Source organism: Amia ocellicauda, chromosome 23 (assembly GCF_036373705.1).
Source record: "Amia ocellicauda isolate fAmiCal2 chromosome 23, fAmiCal2.hap1, whole genome shotgun sequence".
In the NCBI taxonomy this organism is placed as follows: Eukaryota; Metazoa; Chordata; class Actinopteri; order Amiiformes; family Amiidae; genus Amia; species Amia ocellicauda.
In genome coordinates this window covers 2,165,706-2,185,795 of record NC_089872.1, presented here as the reverse complement: position 1 = coordinate 2,185,795, position 20,090 = coordinate 2,165,706, and the positions used below count along the sequence as shown (strand labels likewise).

The 20,090-nt window shown below is 39.0% G+C and overlaps 1 long non-coding RNA gene across 2 annotated transcripts in view; it reads left to right on the top strand.

The window, feature by feature from the left end:
- Positions 1-20,090, top strand: part of LOC136718808 (uncharacterized) — a 47,611-nt gene continuing 27,521 nt past the window's right edge. The window contains exon 1 of one of the 2 annotated variants that reach the window (XR_010805325.1): positions 1-57. This is a non-coding gene — a long non-coding RNA (uncharacterized LOC136718808). Of the gene's footprint in view, positions 114-20,090 lie in introns of both variants that reach the window. The other variant, XR_010805324.1, reaches the window with a different exon arrangement.

Here is a 20,090-nt window from a genome sequence, read left to right as displayed (position 1 = left end):
GGAACATCCCCGGATGTACAGTTCTATATCTAAAATGGCTTCTTCGTACACTGAATGGTATGTAGTTCCCACCGTTCCTGAATCAAAAGTTAGAAATGTAGTTTTACACTTTGGTAAGTGTTCAGAAATGTGCATATATCGACTGATAAACATCTTAATAATTTGTCCGGGCAATTGTTGTGATTTATGAATGGAGTTAAATAAAACCACACTGCTCTTCCGTCAGTCAGCATGGGAAGCCCACTGATCCGGTGTTACTGAAGAAAACCAACGGGTTCGAGTCACGAATAGTAATTGATAAACAGTGAATACTTATCAGTGAAGTCACTTATATATTATTCTGGCGGTTCGTATTGTTACGCACTCCAGGATGCATGCATTTAATATATTGTGATGGAAAAAAATAACAAATACTGTCCATTATTGAATATAATTTACACTTTGCTCCTTATTCGACGATCCTGTATTTTTGTGTTTTATGTTGCACATTAGCGAGGGGAAGGGTGCGATACTCTTGTTTTTGCGACTTTCAGTGTGTACATGGGATATTTTGGTGTGTGGATGAGAAACCGTGTGCTTCGCCTGTAAACGCATTGGCTATTCTTGAAGAAAGAGGCAGTGATTACAGTGTTGTTCTACTAGACCAGGGCATCTCACTATAGCTGTCTTTGTGGCCGGTCACCAGCTCTTGACTTTTTTCCATCCAAAACTGTATTAACATAAGGAAAAAGCAAATGCACATTTAAATCCCTGTAATTTATTTATTTAGGTCCCACCATTTTTTCCTCGTAATCTTTGCAGACTTAATACAAAAATTAAAATCTCAATAAAATAATGAAAAAAACAACTGCAAGTAAGTCTAAATGTCCATTCTTTAATAAACATACATAGACAAAGTATAAATCCCATAGTATGTGTGAACATTAGTGATGTGCATGACATTTTGACTTTATAATACCACAGCTGTTGGTCTATGGTGGTCTATGGTGGCTGACATCTGCACAAAGAATGATTTTGCAAAACACAGGTGAGCTCAGCTGCAGCACTTTTGTTCATGCCAAAGTTGTGTTTGTTCTTTGAACAATTAGCCTAAGTTTAATAGTGTTTGCATCTTGAGGACAGGCACATTCACACTGCCATTTCTGTAGCATTTGATCAGGATCAGTAATGGCAGTGTAAATACTTGGCAATCGGATCAAAGGTGCCACTCAGGAAGATGGTACAGATCTGGATCAAATGTATGGGTAGCATTTGATCCTGGCAGTGTAAACGCTCGACTGGCTCAAGTTCCAGCATGCACTGCGGCAGCGTTTGTTCTAGAGACGGGGGCAGACAAACACCTTCACATCATTGGAACAGACTGAACACTTCCCTATCACCTCCCTACCTATTGTTAAATATATTGTTAAATCTACCACTAAATGGCTTGTTATTTTGTGTTAGTAAAAATATAGAACATGTTATAATAATTTGTAATGAGATAAACACAATTTTCAATACAGCCCTGTGTCATAAAACTAATTTAATATATACATATAATTAAGTTTGGTCTGACATGCTAATGCAGTGGTGTTTTAAAGGCAGGTCATGGTGACAGACATCAGTGGAGCAGATCCCAACTTCCCTTATTACAAATAAAATATTCTTAAAATTATCACTAAATGGCTTGTTACTTTATCTTAGCAAAAAATATAGAATTATATTCTCATTTAAAATGCTTCAGCTGTGAAATTTAACTTTATTTTGTTTGCAAAAAATGCAAAAATGTTTCAGAAAAATATGCAAGTGCATTGGTTTTACTTATTAGAATAATTTGCAACGAGATAAAATTACATTTTGATATAGCTGTGTTATAAATGAATAATTTAATATAGGCCCTTATGCATATGATGCAGTTTGCACTCGTGTGCTAGTGCATAGGTGACACCCCCTGTGTGATCCTGATCAAATGACAGTGTAAACGCAACACCACTGATCATGATAAAATGTTCTGATGCATTTGATACGGATCTGAAATGTGCCTAGTGTGTTAACAGTGTTGAGTTTCAGTGATTAGAGTTTGGTATATTGAATGGCAGTGCTTTCCACATAAACACATGAGGTGTCACTGGTGTCACTGGTGAAGGATGTGAAGGATTATATAGAGAACTGTATGCTGGGTTTAACAAAAACAGTTTAATGAATCTGACATTTTTTGAATAATGCTGATAGTTTTGTTGAAATCATCTGTTGAAATTCTGTGTTCACAGAATCAATTTCAGTGTGTAAATGATTGTGATAAACTGTAAGCTGCTCTTTCTAACTGTTAAACACACACAGTAAAATAAGTTTCCCAAATTACATTACCTGCAGTATGAACATAAAATTTGACATGTTAAGTTTTGGCACTGGCACTATTAATTATATAATGTGTATTGATCAAAATTGATTTTTTATATAGCCTACATACATGTATATATTTAGAAAACCAAGCCATCACCATCAGCCTCGGATTTTGTATTTCAGTCTTTCTGGAGCTCCAATGAACTGCAAAACTGAAAATAACAATCTTACCAAATGCTGAGTTTGCTGTGATAGTGTTTATTTTCAGTTGTAGAATGTCCAACAAACCTATTTGCTAACCCAAACACAACAATGGTCTCAAACTAGTTTCAGGAGGCACAGTTTCGTACATTGTACAAGCTGAGTCCCACACTGGTCAGGGGCATGTATGTCCTTTACATAGAAGGAAACGTGAAATAGAAACTGCATTTTGAAATTTTAAATACAGTAAAGGCGACCACTCTCAATGTGAGAGATGCGGTAGAAACTTTTCACGAGAAGGAATCAATTCAATCAATCAATTTTTATTTGTATAGCGCCCTTCGCAGGGCAGCCACAGAGCGCTTTACAGATTGGTAAACATACAACAAATATACATAAAAATAAAATAATACAATAAAGTAAAATAAATATAGACCTGTAAACCGTTTATATGATCTAAAATAAAGTAAGTGAACATTTAAATAAATAAACCATTTAGGCACGGAGGAGAGAAAAACAATAAACTCCTATGGATGGCATGTAGGAGAAAATGAATCTCTGGGGGTCCACGGCTTAGGGCCTAGGCCTAATGGTTGCCTCCCCTCCAGGCAGTATAGTTATTACAGAAAAAAGGAGATCAGAAAGTTCTTGATCCGTGCTGCTAGCTGTGGTCCTCCCTCTGGAGGAGGCCTTTTGCCGGCCATCGGGGGTGAGGGGGTTGGGCCATCAACAGCCTTTGGGTGGTGATGGCTTGTCAGACCTTGGGAGTGGATGCCCCGTTGGCCCTCCGTGGTGGGGTGCCCCGGAGGATGGTTGTGCCACGTTAGACTTCCATGGTGGGGGATGAGGTGCCTCATCGGACTCTCAGAAGGGGCTGTTCCAGGAAGACAAGAAGTCAGTTGTGCTCAGATACTGGTCATGCAATGCAGGACATTTCCAAAGACAGTTGTGTACCATGTCCATGGTACACTTGGCGGCACTATGGGCTAGAAAAACAGATACTAAACAGATGAGTCTTCAACCATGATTTAAAGGCTAAGACAGATTCCACAGTTTCGGGGCCCTATAACTGAATGCTCTACCACCTGCGGTTTTCTTGTTTATTTTAGAAAGGGCTATGTAACTGGCTTCCTGGGATCTCAATGGCCGACCTGGAGTGTATTCAATAAGGAGATCATTTAAGTAGGGAGGTGCCAGTCCCTTTAGTGCTTTAAATGTTAATAAGATAACTTTAAGTCTATCCTGTAGCGCACGGGCAGCCAGTGAAGAGAAGCCAATACTGAAGTGATGTGTTCATGTTTTTTGATTTAGTTAATTCTTGCAGCAGCATTTTGGACTAACTGAAGTGCAGAAACAGCTCCGTTTGTGCTACCTGACAGAATGGCATTACAGTAATCCAATCTAGATGTAACAAATGCATGTGTCAATTTCTCAGTGTGATGTAACGAGAGGAATTGTCTTGGTCTAGCAATGTTTCTAAGCTGGAGGAAGGAAGATCTCGACACATTCTGAATGTGTGATTCAAAGGATAGATTATGATCACAGATGACACCCAGGTTTCGTGCCATCTCCTTAGGGAAAATTTTAAGTTATCATTACTCAGTTTTGTCACTGCATCATGAACAGTTAGATTTTTGTCTCCAAAAATTAGGACTTCTGTTTTGTCAGAATTAAGCATAAGACATTTTTTTGTCATCCATGTTTTAATCTCAGACAGACAGCAGATTCGTTTTTCTAGGTCAATGGTATTTTTAGGATTTACTGACAGATATAATTGTTTGTAGTCTGCGCAACTTTGAAAGTTAATATTATGTCTTCTAATGATATCACTTAAAGGGAGCATGTACAATGAAAAAAGTATAGGTCTGAGGACAGTCCTGTGGGACTCCGTACTTAACCTCAGTTACATTTGAGTGGTTTTCGTTAATCTGTACATATTGGAGTCTGTTTGACAGATTTGATTTAAACCATGACAAAACATTGTGATACAGGCCAACAAGGTTTTCTAAGTGGTGTATAAAGATTTTGTGGTCGATTGTGTCAAAAGCTGCACTGAAGTCTAATCAAATAATAACAGTGGCGTGCCCTAAGTCGGAGGACTGAAACACGTCATTTAATACTTTTAACAGGGCCATTTAAAGAGACATTAATGATATTGTGTATTATGTGAATAATTAATGGCAGAGATTGTTTTAGCAGTTTAGTGGGTATAGGGTCTAGTGCGCAGATTTTAGTTTTCATTTTAGTAATTAAGGAGACCAATTCCTGGTGATTTACTGCATTAAACGAGTCCAAGCTAGGCAGGGGCTGTGAAGGACTGCATGCGTCGGCTATAGTATTTGTGTATTTTTTTCAGTTCTATCTGTTTTCTAATGCCGTTAACTTTGCTATTGAAATGATCCATTAAGTAATTGCAGGTGATATTGGGGGGGATAACCTCTGAAGGCTTTACCTGCTGATTAGTAAGTGTCGCTATTGTATTATAAAGAAAATGTGGGTTATTCTTATGAGTCTCTATTAAATTCGAGTAGTAGGCAGACCTAGCAGAGGAGAGGGCCTGCTTGTATTTTTTTTATACTGTCATTCCATACCATATGGAACACCTCTAGCTCTTCATTTACGTTCATATGTACGACATTCTGTTTTAAGTGAGCAAGGTTGTTGGTTAAACCATGGTGAGTGTTTCATTGGTTTAATTTGTCGTGTCCTTAATGGAGCTACTGTATCTAAAGCTGTGCTTAGTGTATTGTTGAAATGATTTACTAATTAATCTACAGATCCTGTTTTGATAAAGCTAAGGGTGATATTATTAGGTTGTGGATCTGTACCCCACGGGTAATAACTAGACCTATTTTGTGATTGTGACGATGTGTGGGTCCTGACATATGCTGAGTGAAACCTACAGACTCCAATAGGGACAAGAAATTAACAGTGAGGGGGTCATCTATAATGTCAATATGTATGTTAAAGTCCCCCAAAATAATGAGTTTATCATAGTGTAAGTCACATAAGAGATCGCTATATTCGGTCATAAAAAAATAATAGGGGCCTGGTGGCCTATAAACAGCTATAAACTGAAGCGGTGGATTAAGCCTAAATTCTACCTGGTGAATTTCAAAAGATGTGAAGCTGTCTAATGGCTTAGTACAGTGGTTCTCAAACTGTGGTACGCGGATCACCCCCAGGTGGTACGCCAGACTACCCTGTAATTTGTTGTGTGCACAGAAAAAAATGTAATTAAAATAATAATAATAATAAAATCTATGTAAATTCTATATTTTTAATGTTTTGAATTTGTTTAACAAAGATTGAGAAGGTTTTTTATATTTTATATTTTAATAAAAATTGTTTATTACGTCTATTAAGTTCCTGTTCGCTACGTCGGTACTGCGCGTGCTAATAAATGAGTGTATACACGAGCTCTCAGAGAGACAGTGTAGCGCCACATCCGCCAATAGAGCAATCGACAATTAATACCTCACAAAAATCAACTGCTTTATCATGGCTGAAAGGACAAGACTCCAAGAGGACTGAACCCAGCTCCGATAGATCAGACACATGTTGACAAGGAGAAGAATAATAAATGGACACTGGCTCTGATGCTGAACCCGATACATACAGCACAAGCGTCGGAAAACGGCAATAAGGCGGTACAATCCAAAATTATCTAAGTTTGGGATTTACTTACATCGGGAAGGAGGACGAGCCAAGACCACAGTGTGTTGTGTGCTGAGATGCTCAGCAATGAGAGCATGAAGCCAGCGCATCTGAGGTGGCACTTCACCATGAAACATGCCATCTTGAAGGATATGCCTGTTGATTTTTTCAGAGGAAACTTAAAAGATCTGAAGCAGCACAAGTCCGCCATAAGGAACAGTGCTACTCCAGTTTCCAAAGCCCAAAAAGCATCTTACCATGCCTAGTCTGCGGATTGCTAAAGCAGATAAGTCCACACTATTGGTGACGAACTTTGTTTACCATTGGCAAAAGAGCTGATGCATTATGTGTGGAGAAAAAGCTGCTCAACAGCTCAACCTGATGCCCCTTTCACTCTCAAAATTATTGATATGGTACATGATGCCAGAAGTACACTGATAGAGTGGATTAAGATGAGCAGATGCTTTTCACTACAATTAGATGAGTCTACTGATGTCACTGATTTGGCCAATTTGCACGTTTATGTTAGATAAGAGTTTGAGGGCATGTGCCATGAAGACTTTCTGTTCTGTAAGCCACTACCAACAAGAACTATACAGGGGAGCATATTTCTCTTCTGAATTAATTAATTTATCGAAGAGAATGGCATCGACTGGAATAAATGTATTGGAGTTTGTACAGACGGTGCCAGAGCGATGACAGGCCGGCACAGTGGTATAGTTGCACAGATTAGAGAGGTCGGTCTGGATGTGAAGTGGATGCATTGCAGCGTCCACCGCGGCGAGGCACTGGCAGTCAAGAACATGCCTGATGATTTCAAATCTGTGCTAGACTCTGCTGTCAAAGTAGAGTTTAAAAGTTTATCAAAGCCCAACCAATGAATTCAGGTCTGTTCAGTATGCTTAGTAATGAAATGGGCAGTTAACATGTGCAGCTTTTGCTACATACTGAAGTGAGATGGTTATCAAGGGGCAGAGGCTCACGGGGCTCTTTGAACTGCACTCTGAGGTACAGATGTTTCTGCATGACCAGAAATCTCCTTTGGCAAGTCTATTGGATGATCCAGTATGGCTGGTACAATTTGCCTACCTGGCTGATATATTCTCACGTTTGAATGAGCTGAATATGAGACTGCAGGGGATTTCTTTAACAATTTTGGATGTGTCTGACAAGATCTGACAAGCTATGAAGAAAAAGCTGCAGCTTTTTGTTAATAAAATCAAGTCAGGCAATGTCTCTACTTTCCCAACTCTGAAGAACCATCTGCACACATATGGTGTGGGACTTGATGCTGCAGTTTGTGATGTGATTGTTGTGCAACTTTTGTCATTGGAAGAACAGTTCTCACAGTATTTTCCAGTAGAGACCACACCACAGTGGATCAGGAACCCCTTTATTGTTGATGTCACGGGCATACCCGAGGATCTGTCCTATGCAGGAGAAGTTGCTTGAGTTAACATCTGATGATACTTTGATGTCAGAATTTAAACAACTGTCACTGTTGAACTTCTGGATCCAAAGACAGAGGGACTACCCAGCCCTCATAAAAGGCTGTGCGGTTTTTGATGCCTTTTGCTACTACCTATCTTTGCGAGAAAGATTTATCTGATCTCACTGCAATCAAGACAAAGTATCGCAACTAAATTAATGCTGAGCCAGATCTGCATTTGAAGCTCACTGTCCTCGTCCCTGACATTGCAAGGCTTTCCTCGTCTAAACAGGCTCACCCCTCTCACTAAAATGGTAAGTGCTCAGTGCTCTTTTCATTATTTGTGCATTTGCGTGCATGCGCTCATGTTGGTCATTGAGATGTTCTGTGGTTCCTATGAGGTGACTTGAAGGTGGTACTTGGATGCTTTGGTTTGATCAAGGGTGGTACTTGGTTATAAAAGTTTGAGAACCACTGGCTTAGTAGATAGGCGCAGGTCTGTGTGGTAGATGGTGGCCCTGTTGTACGGGCCTTCTGTCAGTAAGACAGTCTTAACCAGGTCTCAGTCAAGGTGAGCACATCTATGTGTGTGTCAGTTATGGTGTCATTTATTAAGGCTGCTTTGCTAGGTAGTGAGCGGATGTTTAAGACAGCAAGCTTATACAAGTAGTGTGAGCAGGTAATTTCTGTTGTGTAGTTTTAACTTTTACTAGATTGTTAAAGCGAGGGCCCCGAGATGAAGGAATATATCCAAGCCTATGAAAAATTACTGTTTTAATAGGATAACTATTCATTTTGTTTGTATAAGATTTAATTTCAGGACTATGTACTTTATTGGATGCCCCCAGGCAGGGATCTAGGATCGGGGTCAGGCTATGCTGGGAGCTACAGGCAGACTGCAGTGTAGGACTGCGAGCCTGCAGCCTGACCGGTGCTCTGAAGAGTCACGTTTTATTATTTGATATTTGATGGAATATGTGTATTTACCTTGGGAAGACGATTAAATGTGAGCAGTTATTAATGTACAATGGAAAGTGCCACACAGGATTAAATGCCTGGAGCAAAAAGACATTTAAAAGTGTTTGAAAAGATTGCGAAAATCCTGCTGGAGAAAGGACTGCATCGGACTGAAATACAGTGTGCCATGATGAAATACATTGACTTCTTTTGTTATTAATACATGCAAACTTGAAAGACTATTATGACCATACGTCCTGGATTGATTGTCTGATTGATTGGTGTCTTGTCAGTTCTCTCAAAATGACACGGTTTTTAGCTTTCCCTTGTTTATACAGGCATGTTTTTATGTGATCAATTCCATGAAGAAGCGAATATTTTAATTATTATTGTAAACTCTCATTACCGGTAACTATGTGTACTAGCATAATGGTTGATGCCACACACAGTGTTATTTATGTGTGGTTCATTGATTTAAAGACTGATAAGCTTATGTATGTTATACAGGAAACAAAAATTAATACCGAATTTGTGAAAAACTGTTAGAGTAAGTTATGGATCCCAGAGTGTCATAGCTGTAATTATACACTCACCTAAAGGATTATTAGGAACACCATACTAAGACTGTGTTTGACCCCCTTTCGCCTTCAGAACTGCCTTAATTCTACGTGGCATTGATTCAACAAGGTGCTGAAAGCATTCTTTAGAAATGTTGGCCCATATTGATAGGATAGCATCTTGCAGTTGATGGAGATTTGTGGGATGCACATCCAGGGCACGAAGCTCCCGTTCCACCACATCCCAAAGATGCTCTATTGGGTTGAGATCTGGTGACTGTGGGGGCCAGTTTAGTACAGTGAACTCATTGTCATGTTCAAGAAACCAATTTGAAATGATTCGACCTTTGTGACATGGTCCATTATCCTGCTGGAAGTAGCCATCAGAGGATGGGTACATGGTGGTCATAAAGGGATGGACATGGTCAGAAACAATGCTCAGGTAGGCTGTGGCATTTAAAAGATGCCCAATTGGCACTAAGGGGCCTAAAGTGTGCCAAGAAAACATCCCCCACACCATTACACCACCACCACCAGCCTGCACAGTGGTAACAAGGCATGATGGATCCATGTTCTCATTCTGTTTACGCCAAATTCTGACTCTACCGTCTGAATGTCTCAACAGAAATCGAGACTCATCAGACCAGGCAACATTTTTCCAGTCTTCAACTGTCCAATTTTGATGAGCTTGTGGAAATTGTAGCCTCTTTTTCCTATTTGTAGTGGAGATGAGTGGTACCCGGTGGGGTCTTCTGCTGTTATAGCCCATCCGCCTCAAGGTTGTACGTGTGGTGGCTTCACAAATGCTTTGCTGCATACCTCGGTTGTAACGAGTGGTTATTTCAGTCAAAGTTGCTCTTCTATCAGCTTGAATCAGTCGGCCCATTCTCCTCTGACCTCTAGCATCAACAAGGCATTTTCGCCCACAGGACTGCCGCATACTGGATGTTTTTCCCTTTTCACACCATTCTTTGTAAACCCTAGAAATGGTTGTGCGTGAAAATCCCAGTAACTGAGCAGATTGTGAAATACTCAGACCGGCCCGTCTGGCACCAACAACCATGCCACGCTCAAAATTGCTTAAATCACCTTTCTTTCCCATTCAGACATTCAGTTTGGAGTTCAGGAGATTGTCTTGACCAGGACCACACCCCTAAATGCATTGAAGCAACTGCCATGTGATTGGTTGGTTAGATAATTGCATTAATGAGAAATTGAACAGGTGTTCCTAATAATCCTTTAGGTGAGTGTATATACATTTATTTGTTTTTCTTAAGAAATTACATATATAGGCTGTGACTCAGGGTTCGTACAGGTGCTTGAAATCCTTGAAAATGCTTGAATTTTAAGGTGGTATTTTCCAGGTTGTGAAAGTGATTGAATTTTGAATGAAGTGCATGAAAGTCCTGGAATTTTGTGAATATATATATTTTTAATTTGCTAATCACTGTCATAATAAATCGGCAATCTGATTAAATGAATTAACTTCGGGATATAACTACAGTGGTTGGAGAGCCAGTTGATTGCTTAATGCTGCGGCCAATACGACTCCTGTTTGATCTGCCGGTGTGTTTGATGCGCTGCGAGTGTGAGCTGCTGAGACAGCGCGGCATCAGCACCCAGTGTGGAAAATATGCCGGAATGCTGCTGTTTTAAAGAGAGGTGGCTCGATAAAATTGAATATAAACTATGGTTAAAACAAGGTCCACATTTGCAGACAGCATTGTAAGGTTGACAAGAAAAAGATTCAAGTTTTCACTATGGGAGTCTGCGCTGTTGAGTTATGCCAAAGGTAAACGGCAGGGAATTTTCCATAATTTCTAGACGTGAATGGCCACTGTAGGCATGTATTTGATGGTATGCTGACAATTTATCTTTCTGTGCGCAGTCATGTATCTGCATAGCAGTGTCGTGTGTGCGCCTATGCTGTCGAACGTGAGTTTAGAATTTTTCTTAAGTTGCTTAACTTTTCTTTGTGTATTATTAAGACTTAAAAAATAGTGTATAGGTTTTCTACAAGTATTTAATTTAATAATTGTGCTTATGTGTATTTAAATAATCAATGTAAATTAGACAAAATAAACATATTTACTAGAATACGACAGAATAAGCCTTTATTTTTCAGACATGCACAGCAGTAAGCACAACCGCAACCAAGAGACAGAATAATAATAACTGTTGCATATGTGTATTCAATTGATCATTGATCACTAAACCATCAACATGTCCAGCTGGACATGTTGATGGTTTAGTATTCGTATTTAATTATTATAATGTGTAATTCCATTTAAAAAAAATGAAAAAGCAGAGACCAGCAGATACTACTGCGAAGTATTTATAGCTGAGGGCAGGGGATAAAATTAACTTTTTTGGCCACTAGCCACTGTGTCTGGTAGAAGGAAAAAAATTTCCAGCCACTTGGTATTTTTACCAGCCAAAGGCAGACATCACCAGAAATACATGAGGGTGTATAAATGTGTCGTGAACATGTTAAAACATGACATTTATTCAGGTAATTAATCAATCACAATAACAAAAGCTAATCCCACACCTGTATAGACTCTTAGACAGGTGCGTATGAGGGAAAGGATCTGCATAGAAAAAACATGCTCCCACATACTGTTTCTACTTGCAAGTGTTATAAGGTCTTTGACCAAAACATTGCATTCTATTGAATTATAACACTTGCTAGTAGAGACAGTGTGCAGGAGCATCGTTTTCAAATTAATCAATCACATATGAAATAACATGGCAGCTAATGGGGATCTGTATAAACACACCAAACTAAGAGAAGGGGTGTTATATGGTGACACATTGTCGCTTGACTCCTCTTCAGTGCTACTCCCTTCTCTGGGTTTCCGCGTGTCATTAAATTTCATTACATTTCAAAGTATTTTCTTAAGGCCCTTAAAAGTCATTAAAATGAATGTTGTCATTAAAAGTCATTGTTTATAAGCTACAATGTAAAAGTCTGTTTCTCTCTCTTATCTGCACTCTGACCACTGCTCTCGCAGCAGCGCATAACCTGACACCTGCTTTATCAACTGAGAGCGCCAGGGCTGAGAGAGGTTCTGTGGATTGGGTAAAAAATACAATCTCTAGGGATAATGACGGACAGTGACGTCCTTTCATTGGTCAATACCGCACTCCAGCAAAGACGCAATGCAAACAAACCGCACATTTCTCTTCAGCAGAATCTCCGCTACACAGCAAAAAATGCATGTCTCTATCGCAAATTATTTCAACACAAATTAATACGTCGTATTTGATGAATACTTATCTGACACAACAACTTTGTTAAATATCTATGTAAAAATGCATTATTAGAAGACTTATGGAAATAGCATAATAACAGCAGATCTGTCAACTCTCGTATTATTATTGTTGCCGACATTATCACAACTTTTTATTGTCGCAATTTCAAATTAACTATAAAGGTTGTGACTATTTGTTTATAAAATAATATTTTGCCATTACATCTGTAACTGACCAACCAATATGTTTTTCTTTTTCAATTTTTATACATTTTCATTCAATTGTCAGTTTAGCAATGTGAGCTGCAATGAAAATGCATTAACATTAGCGTCCTTGTGGCAATGTTTTCCGGTAACAACAGTGAAATACAAAATGTGTAAGACCTATCTATCTAGCTAATTTATACAATCTACTTGACTAAACGATTGGCTTTTCCTCTCCACACCACACTCACACTGCCGCTCTGCGTTCAGAAACACAATTGTGCGCTCGAGTTACTGTGTGTGTATTCATGTGTTTGTTGCTCCTCTTTCCTTTTCTGTCATTGCTAGTGTTGCAGAAGGGTGTTTGGCTTTTAGGTTGGTTAACATACCAGCTGTAGATTTGTAGTAGTTTAATTGCACTGCACATATTATTCACGTATGTGCTCCGTAAGGAAGCCATGGGATGCGTTGTAGCGCAGATTTCCTCAGACCTGCAGAATTCCACCGATTGTGCGTGTATGAACTTTGTCAATGCAACAATTATAATTCGAAGAGACTTTGATCCAAATCAACTAAGATACCAACACTACAACATCAACAAATTAATTCGTATTTTGAAACATATCGACCAATCGAACAAGATGAGTTCCCGTATACTTGTTGGTTACCCGCCAAAATGGCTGGTAAGATTGACAGATTTACCCGCATTTGGTGGGTGGCGGGTGTTAATTTTATTCCCTGGCTGAGGGAGATTCCATAACATAAAGACCGTCACCGTTTTCTAGGTTAAGGTTATAGGAACTTATACTTGGTTGTTTGGAAGAGAATAAACATGATGATCATTTGACAGTAAGTGAGCATTCTAAATATACATGAATTGACTCATGTTATGCTCTATTATACATTTGTTCATTGAATGTACATTGAAGTTCAATTTTTTATGTTTTGCATGTTTAAAACAATTGTCACTAAAACTTTAATTCAAACTGTGTACTGTGTACTTGTGTTCACTAATTTTGACTGATTAGAAGATTGATTTATAATGATTTAATATCAACCTGATTTAAACCAGGTAACAACACAATGCCAAGTCTACATGAAGGCTCTCATGAAACGTTTTTGGTGTTACAGCATAATAACATCTAATAGTGTGGTGAAATGATAATTTCATTTGCTTAGTTCAGTGCAGAAAAGTGTGCATTTTAGATGAGAAGGTTTAGTTTACCAAGGCTGCGAGGTGTTGGAAAAGCTTTGACTGTGCACCTTGAAAGTACCTGGTGACTGAATATTTCATGATATTCTAAGTGGCTACACGGGACTGATAGAAACATCACAAATGTGCACTGTATTTAATAATGCAACACAGTTAATTCTCTCACAGATAAATAATAAGGGAACCGATCTAGGATACTTAAGTTAAGCTATACAGGGTTTCCACTCATTTTTACCAATTAAATTCCAAAACTTTTCCATAACATCTTACCAAATTTCCATGATAATATACATGCATTTATAGGTAGTCACAACTACTGTACTGTAAACTTTAGATGTTTGTGGGATTTGGTGAATAAATGTGGACTACAACTTGAAAAATGACAAATGTATCTGATAGAGTAAAATCAATCATTAACATTTATGTCAGGACATTTGTACCAAAAAAAGACGACAACAATCAAAACAAGAAAAAAGTCTTTGGTTGCTTAACAGAGAACTTTAATTCAAGATACATTCTTGCATAACAGCTGTACTTCACGACAATGAGTGGAAACATTGGCAGCAAAGTTTAGGTGTACAGTTACAGTAGGGAGGTCATAACAGTGTTTATCACAGAGTGTAGAAGCTCTCAGTGAAGAGGTTACAAGCATTTACGTGTGCCATTTTCAAATTAGTATTAAGACAAATTAAAAAAAACATCCAATCCAAATACTACATAGATTAGTAATACAAAACCTATCAGATACAGTAAACACAAAACTGTGTATCAAAACTAAAGGCTTTTTTCTCTGCACACCGATTTGAAAAGCCTGCCTCTCCTACTGAGTGACAGGGAGCAGCGCCTTCAGGGCGTAGCAGCATCAAGATTTTCGGTCCCACCCCTTCTCTAAAAGCTCAAGCCGAAATGGTGGTTTCACGCACACCCCTAATGAAGGTGTCATTTGATAGGTTACATCTCCACCAATTGCATATTAAGAGCCTTTTTGTACCCGAAGTCAGGAAGTTAGAAAAAAAAACTGTTACTTTTACATGTGTGCTGCTAGTCTGAACATAAAGCACCTGTGTCGCCACTGATATGAGAGGTGTCTGAGTCAAAGGAGACTCCGCTTCTGGCCAACGCAGAATAAATGCAGGCACCAAAAAAGCTTACACGACTGCACAAGGCAAACAGTATTTTCTCTATATTGTTTGAATGTCATATTGATCTATAGCCTTAAATGTACAAATACATTTCGCAAGCTTTCGGGTGAATTGTGAAGTGAACAGCACTATTAGACTTGCAGAACCGAAGATAGACATTTGAAAAGGGAAATATATTAATTCCATCTACCATTGAACCAGCACATTTTTTAATTATATTAGAAAGCTTCAGCTGCAAAGGGTTAAGATTACTTTCAAAGAAAATATAGAACCAACCAATAGCCTATGTATATCAGTATTATTAACTTGTGATTATAAATACATCGCATACACCTGTAAGCAGACCTAATGTCATGTGTAACTGGTTTGTTTGAGCAGATTTGTTTAATTCCCGGCATGCATTTAATTTAGGCCTCCTTTTCGCCCGCATATGTGAACGCACTTAGGCCTCCTAAAACCGTAAATGTGAATGGGGTCTCTAAAAAAATAAAAAAAAATAAAAAAAAAAGTAGGACTAAATTTGAGGCTGCCCAGGGCCGGCCTAATAAGTGTGAACGGGGTCTTAAATGAAGAGGTGCTGTTCTAGCAGGGTGAGTATGAAGAAGTGAAGGTAGAGTTGGGCAAGTTCTTAGAGAACACGACACTAGGGTTGTAAAATATTAAACGGTTAAATGTTTAAATGATAAGTATTTACCTTACTGTTAAGTATGTGCATTACCATTAATCTGTTAATATATTTTAGTTGCTATCTTTAAACTTGGCCGTATTAATTTTGATGTGGCTGCGAAACTACAGAAACATAGCTTTCAAATGGTGTCTTATTTGTTTATTTTCATGTTTCGTAGCCTTAGCAATAGCCTTCCGCATCTCAAATAATGTCTCATCTTTCAGGGCGCAGTTGGATAGGCTGCTTTACATGTCCATCACTCACTCAAAATATATATATATCGTAATTGCGATATTTGGCAAATCCTTTTCCAGAACAGTACGGACACCCATAGTTTGAAGATGGAGCGATTTTAAAAGAAGTAATGCCTGGAATCATTTCACAAAAATAACACCTGTAACAGTTAAATGTAAACTGTGTAATACAGAGCTGAAGGTATACAAGCAGCACTGGAGCAATGCTGAACCATTTGAAGCTGAAACATCCCTCTGTTTCACGTGAAGAAGACAAAAATCACACAACATGCCGAAAAACTAACCGAGTTGCTGTGTACCATGTACCACTACAGATATGTTGCCTGTAAGTTTCGTTGAGGGTACAGAATTTCGTGCATTGATGAGTTCTGTAGAACCTGAATACCGTGTTGCTGTGAGACAGTCTGTAACCTTGCGACTAGAAAAGTGTTATGAAGACCTTGTGAAATTGCTCTGTGAAAAATTGGAAACTGCTGTTAATGTAGCTGTCACCACAGACTGCTGGACAGCATTAACTACAGAAAGCTACATGACTGTCACTTGCCATTATATTGAAAATTGGGAGCTTCGATCTGCAGTTCTACAAACCGAAAATATGCCAGAATGACATACAGCAGCAAACCTTGCTGAAAAATTAAACACAACAGTGGAAACATGCGGCCTGGCAGGACGTGTCTTGGCGTGCGTGCACGATAATGCAAGCAACATTGTGCTCGCCAACACACCAAGGTATGTTACATGGGAATCTGTCAGTTGGTTTGCCCATACTTTGCCATAAATTATGTTTTTTCTTCAAGTGGTGTGGATCGTGTTGCTGCAGTTAGAAGTAGACTAGTCGCACACTTCCACCACAGCACTTAGAAAGAAAACAAACGCAACTTCATGTGGCGCAACACCACCTCTTCCAGTCTTGTAAAACTCGCTGGTATTTGGTATATGGCATGTTTGAAAGACTGAGTGAGCAAAGGTGGGCAATAACAGCTGTGCTTTCAGATAACAAAACAATCTGATCCCTGAACGTTTCTGCTGCAAGATGAGCACTGGCAATTAATAGAGGATATCTTACCACTACTTTCCATTTTAAAATGCGCTACAACTGCCATGTCTGTTGAACAGTCAGTTTCAATTTCAAATGGTTATCCCATTTGCAACAGTCTTCTCCAAACTCACCTCAGTGACAAAGCTCCAGTCGAAAATGGAAAAGTCGCTGATCTCAAGGCTGTGGTTCGTCGCTCTCTGGAGCATCGCATGAAACCCAACCCATTCAGGCACAACCTGCACTTATTGCCTCTTTGTTAGATCCAAGGCATAAACACATGCGGTTTCTTTCACCTGCTGTCCAGCTGCTAAATCAAGGCTTATGCAACTTGCATCGATGTTAGAATTAGAAGAACCTGATGAGCCAATAGAAAAATGTGTGAAACTCAGAAGAGTGCTATAGTGATGCTTTTTGGTGACAATTATACAGAGAATAGAGAGAATAAGGATAATACAGTAGAAAACGAACTGCATAATTACTTCTGGGAGCCTTGTCCTTCATTGGAATGCAGCCCATTGGAGTGGTGGAAGGTTAATGCACAGCGTTTTCCAAGGCTTGAAAAACTGGCAAAGTGTTACCTTTGCATTCCAGCATTGTCCATGCCTTCAGAACGTGTTTTCTCCAATGCTGGCCTTACTGACACCAGAGCATGTAAACATGTTAATTTAAAGAATTTAAATGCAGGAGTTCTAAATTTTGATTCAAGTGAACTGGACTTTTTTGGAATTTTTTTGGTTCTAAATCAGACTTTTTTGTGTTTTTGGACATCTGGGATATTATGTAAAAAGTTGCTACAGTTGTACAGTTGGTTGTTGCTGTAGATTTATCCATTGTATTTTCATCTTTGGTGAGTATAATCTAAACTATATATAAAGCTGATACATATATAAATGTCGGTATTTTCTGGGGCTCACAATACCACCGTGACACATGGTACCTCTTTACCAGATTTGCCTTTATTTAAATCCTATAACTATACAAATTAATTCTCCAGTTACTTTTTATTAGTTAGCAAAGTGGCAAATGTTTCATGTGACTTATCTAGTGGTATTGTTAGTATTGAGAATCATAATACTAAAATTGGTATCGGCATCGTGGGGCAAAATTCTGGTATCGCCCACCAGATTTACTGGTTAAAAGTTTTAACGTTATAATTTGAATAGTTTAAACAGTATTTTTTTTAAACAATATTTACATCCCTAACCGAAACATATGTGGAAAATAGATACATGGATGAAGTGTATATGACTTAGTTGCTAATATGGGAGTTAGCACACATAAGGCATGTCAACTTGTTAGATACCACTTTTCCACCGACAAGGAGCCAGTGGTAGTTTGGAGCCGGTGCCTAATTTGGAACCGTTCCTTGCTTTTTCACCTCAAAAGAACTGCCTCTGGCCCGGCACGGAGCCACTTTTTCTAGCGCCAAAGAACCAGTGACATTAAGGGCAGGGGGCGGGGTAAAGACTTTTCCACCAAAAGTTATTTGCTGGAGTTCAGTCGCCATGTTTAAAATGCCAGCTGAGAAGCGAGCAGTGAGGAGAGTTTTGATTAAAAATGAGCGAAATCAGCAGTGAACAGTGGTCTATCGAGGAGAGAGACACTTTAGTAACAATATGGTCTCACCAGGTCCACTAACTAGTTAGGAGTTGGCAAATGGCAGCAATGAAAGATGACTTGGCGCACCTTCATTGAAAGGAAAGACATGTTACAGCGATATGATGATGGAGGGTTAATGTGACGATATAGATTGGACAGAAATTTTGTTTGTTAATTAACTGGTCATTAACTGGTCCGGTGTTACGCCGCATCCAGTGCCCCTACGAGTCATGTGTCCCGGGTTGGTTTGCGCATGATTAATAATTTATGAATAAATTAATTTTCTTAGCACAGGGCGAATTACACAAAACATACATATTCTACAGTAAGAGAAGATCAAATACACAGTAAGATCTGTTACAGTGATGCGCTTTGCGAGCGATCACACGCCAGCAGTGCTGACAATGTATTATTATTATTATTATTGTGTATTTGTTAGCAGACGCTCTTATCCAGAGAGACTTTCAGAACATAATAGCATTACTGCGGTGTGTGGCAACAGGGACAATGCAACACTGATTTGGGACCATCATCACAGCCTTCATCAATAAGCACAATTTCCCATCAAACCATTAACATCACCTGAGATCTTCCGACACTTTATTGATCTGGCTCCGGTTCCAGCACCGGCTCCTTGTCGGTGGAAAAGCGCTAAGAGTAGTTTTTTATTAACTGGGTGGTACACAGATAGAAAGACTACAGCAGTGGTTCTCAACCTGCGTCCCATTATGCATGGAAGTGCATTTCCTTGCACTGCCAGAAACAAGCGCTGTAAGCCACAAAATGACACCCACATTTAACACTAGAAGCGGTGTGCCACGTTTAGCTGCATAAACGCGAAAATAAATAAGTTATAAACACATTTACCTAGAATAGCCGAAATCGGGTTATTTTGACCGGTCATTTAAATACATAATAAATCAAGTATAACGCATAATCCTGCTTTCCCTTTACAATATTTACAGTCAGCCTGGCGCTCAAGTGGCAATTTCTACCTGTCTACAGTATTACATGTGCTTGAAAAACACACATTGTACAGCATTACAGGTGTTTTCTTACAGCTGTAGTCAGATTGAGTGGATACAGTGATTGCCCACAAATAAACATGTATTTGAAATGGAGATTGAAGAGAGCTCGTTTTGGAAATGCTGTGTATGTGAACATGACTGATTCAGGGGCATCGGCGATACTGGGAATGACAGTGGTGATTCGTGGAAACATTGCTAGTGAAACGACAGGTCCAAATGGCACCGAGTGCTTTTACTGTACTGATCAATACGCAATTGCTACCACACATAGTACACAGTGCAATAGCGCAGGCACATCTCACGCAAAATAATGATTCACGGACATTATCAGTGGAGAAGCTTTTATTGTAATGCTATATTTTCGTGGAGTAAAAGTGTTCACCTGGAGAGGGCTGTCAAAATGCAGTGTGAGGTACGAGCTCATGCAGGGAAAGTGCAGAAACGTCCTGTGTGGACTGTCCTGAGCTGTCAGGTATGCAGGCTAAATATATAGTAAATAGTTCATTGAAATATAAAGCTACAGTGAATAAAAGCAGTGTATGTTGAAAACAAAGTTTTTTTTGGGGT